This window comes from Tupaia chinensis, unplaced genomic scaffold, assembly GCF_000334495.1.
Source record: "Tupaia chinensis unplaced genomic scaffold, TupChi_1.0 Scaffold000023_1, whole genome shotgun sequence".
NCBI classification, from domain to species: Eukaryota; Metazoa; Chordata; class Mammalia; order Scandentia; family Tupaiidae; genus Tupaia; species Tupaia belangeri.
The window spans coordinates 1,128,543-1,132,464 of NW_006159453.1; the positions used below are offsets into that span (position 1 = coordinate 1,128,543).

At 36.8% G+C, this 3,922-nt stretch overlaps 1 protein-coding gene and 1 pseudogene across 8 annotated transcripts in view; one reads left to right on the forward strand and one right to left on the reverse strand.

Annotated features, from left to right (window-relative positions):
• The window catches only part of LOC102468357 (COP9 signalosome complex subunit 2 pseudogene), a 1,301-nt pseudogene extending 501 nt beyond the window's left edge, over nucleotides 1-800 (reverse strand).
• EVI5 (ecotropic viral integration site 5) overlaps nucleotides 1-3,922 on the forward strand; it is a 201,932-nt gene that overhangs the window by 50,224 nt on the left and 147,786 nt on the right. The gene's annotated exons all lie outside the window — the stretch shown is intronic.

Consider the following 3,922-nt stretch of genomic DNA (forward strand, 5'->3'; position numbering starts at 1 on the left):
TGTTGAGGACTTCTTGATTCATCATAATTTTTGAAAGCTTCAAAAACATTAGTATGTGCCTTTTCAAATTTACCTTCTCTCAAGTGCATTTTACCACCACATTCTCTGATGACTCCCATGATCAGTGGATGAGAGATGGCAGACTTGATGTGAAGTGACTGTTCATAGAGTGCTTTAAAGTTTTGGTATTTTTCTGTGCTGTGTTCCAAAGCATATATTTCTAACAATCATGTACCTTTTTTCAGGTCATCTTCTCCATCATCATTCTGACAGGATTGATGTAATTGGCATGAAATTTTTTGAAGCTTTCCATATTCCTCTCATTCTAAATATAATTTTCCACGCTTTGTGTTTGTTTTAAACCACAGTCTGTCATTCTTAGCATCTTTCAAAGCTTCCAGTGTTGTTTCATAAAATTCCTGCAGTAAATCCATCTGTTTAGAAGTGGAGATATAGTCAAGAATAGAATTAATGGATTTTTCAGAGTAATTTCTTGTGACTGCACTCCGAATACAGGTCAATAGTTGTTTATATCTATTCATCATTTCTGGAAAATTTGTCAACTTGAAGTTAATCTTAGTCATTTGTTTCAGTGCTTTAAATCCCCATTCTCCTTTTTCACCTTCAGGTTCAAAAACCTTTTGGAAACTGCTTAATGCTGCTTTTGGGTCATCTTCTTTTAATGCTTTGGAATTATAGTACTGATTTTCCAAATCCACATTTGGCTCGGAGTTACTATTTTCGGAGTATTCCAGGTCCTCCTCGTCATCGCACATGAAATCATCCTCCATGTCAGACATCTTGGCCGGGAGGGGGAGGGGGAAGTTTGTTGGTTTAAGATGAGACTCAGACGGTCATTCATGTTGGAATATTCCCTTGTTCTCAGCTTAATCCCCAGAACCTATCCAGCAGGGAACTGGAAATTTTTTCCCTACCAATTCTAAGTTTCTGGAAGCAACCAATCCTAGATTTTCTTTATCTTTGAAACTATTAATATCTGAAGTCCAGCTTAAACGTGACTTCAGCTGCCTTCTCTCAGTTGATATGTAACAGTAACCATTTAGAATGGTTGCCCTGAGGATTGTATATTCTCCAGATTAATATAAACTTAACCTCTGATGCATTAGTCTAACAGTACTCTGGAAGGGATAAACAAATCTGGACCTGTGAATTGTATAGCAGTGGCAGAAGAGTTGACTAGATCACACAACCCCACGGGAAGAGAATCCCTTTGATTCCAGTATACAGTATTCTTGCTGGACCAATGTTACTTTCCTTTAATCTGATGAATTTCTTCTTGTATTAGTCATAAAGAATTGAGAGTGAGACAGACAAACACCCTTTTTATGATTGTGTCACACTACAATCCCCTTCCCCAGTCCTCCAGTTTCTCGTGATCTTGGGTGTGCATGTTTGCATGTTTCCCAGTTGATTTAGGGTCTGAACTCATGGTTGACCATGTGGCATCCAGTGCTGCAGTTCAGTACATTACCAACCGCATCACTGAGACTGGGCCGACTTGTCTTGATTATCCATCTTAGTGCTTGTGGAGTAAGGTCACACTGAGGTGTGTTCATTGGCATTTCCCTGATGTTTAGTGCTGTGGAGCATCTTGTTATGTGATTATTGACTATTTATGATCTTCTTTGGAGAAATGCCTATTCATGTCTTTAGTCTTGTTTAATTGAGTTGCTTGTCATTTTGTTACTGATGAAAATAATAAGAGCTCTTTCTATATTCTAGATAAAAGTCCCTTATAATTAGCAAATATTTTCTCCCATTCTGTAACTTTTCTTTTACTTTCCTGTGCCAGAAGATGTGTGTACATTGAGGCAAAGGGAGGGGGAAAAGCACACACCTCACCCCCTCCCCCACTGAAGATAAAATCTTGGTCTTGCCACACACAGTCCTTTTTCCCATTCTCCAGTCTGTCAGGATTCTGGGTATATGTGCCTATGCCTGGCACGAAGCTGATAGGTCAGAATTCAAACACTGGTCGAGCATGTGAGGTTTGGCTTCCTCTGCATGTCATGGAACCACTGTGCCCTAGGGTTACCCTGATCAATTTTTTCTTGTATGGTCTGTGTTTACTTGTGTCCCATTAATGAAATTTTGCCTACTCCAAGACTGTGAAGAGGCTTTCCTATATTTTCCTCTAGTAGCTTTATAGATTTTATGTTTAGGCTTGTCATCCATTTTCAGTCATTTTTGCATATGATGTGACTTAAGATATGGATAATATCTTTACTAAAATGTCTTTAGTTGGAATTTTTTAAAGGTTTTTGCCAGGGCACATGTGCTCGACAGAGATACAGTGAGAGGGAATTTCTTCTCCATTTTCCTCCTGGGATTTTGGGCACACATACCTGGTGTGATTTTCAATTGGTCAGGTCCAGGACTTGAACCTCAGTTGAACATGTGGGAGTCTAGTGCCTTAACCACCACGCCAGTTGGTAGCCCCTGGATTGTTTTACTGTAACCATTTCTTGCAGTTTTGTATAATTGAGTATGCTGTCTCAATGTTCACTGGAGATAAACTGCATAACCCTCTAACCTTCCCATGAATTCATTTAGTATTCTTGCTTATCCTAAAAGTTGCAATTTGACAATCTTAGAGACCCTTCTGAATCTGAAAGCATTTTCTTGAGGTATTTATCCATCTATGCTGCTATTATACTTCAAATTTAGGTTTAAATTTGGAATTATCATTTTCCATGGATCGCCTATCTACTGATGGTAATAATGCAGTTTAATTACTTGGCATATATCAAACCATTTAATAAATTAAGTGACGTGAACTTAAGTTCAAATTGTTTCAGTAAAGTTTGTTTCTCTATTCTATTTAGAATTCTTAGAGTTTACAGTTATATAGAAAATTACACACAAATACAGGCATACACATACTAATTTTTCTGTGAGATATATTATGGACTTATTGAAATACTATATATGAAATAAATAGCATTTAAACTGAAGTATCATTGTTAACTATTTTATTCAAATAATTATTTACAGCAATTCATAGATGCTTAATTTGGCTGGTTTATACTTTTTTTCTTTTTCTTCTTATTTTTGCTATAGGACATGTATACTTGCCAGAGAAAGACAGGGAAAGTGAGAATAGCACTCCCTTAGGGGCTGGCCTCACTGCAGTTCCTTCTCTATTCTTCTCTTGGGCTTTTGGGCATATATGCGCATGCACCCAGTGTGTTTTTCAAGCCGCCAGATTGGGGACTCAAAACCTTGTTGTTGGCCATGTGAGATCTAGTACCTTAGCCACCACACCTCAGGTTGTCCCCTCGATTTTTATTTTTAGCAATATTTGGGAAACATAAGTTACTGTTGCTGTGAAAATATGCAAAATTTCCCTAAATATGAGTAGAGTTTATTCAGCTTATGTTACTGTATTACTGATTATGACATACTGGAATTTGAAAGATTTTTTTTTAAATAAGGGAAGTAGAATTTTATTTCAATGTAATAAATAGTTAATGTACATTGTACTGAGTGTTCTAAGAGATATAAAAATGAGTAGGATATGACTACCCTCTGAGAGTTACCCTCTGTAACTTGTTAAATAGAATTTGAGCCATATGTTTCCTTTGTCAGTTTTTGTGCCTCATAAATTAATATTGGGAGCAATTGTTACATCCTAAGCAGATGACTTTTCTGAATGAGTTACTGAAACTGAGTAGCAGCTGTGTTAAATATACAAGTAGAGGATTTACCCTTGTTATTTAAATGTAATCTCCATTCTTTCTAGTGACAGAGCCATATTTTCTAATCATTCTTTACAAAGCTTGTGCATTAATGAAAGACAAAAATAATGTTGTGATGAGTACAGAATAGATGTTTGAAATTATCTTAGCCCGTCTTTCTACAGCTAAGAAAGGAGGCCTAACTTACAAACTCAGCAGTCAGC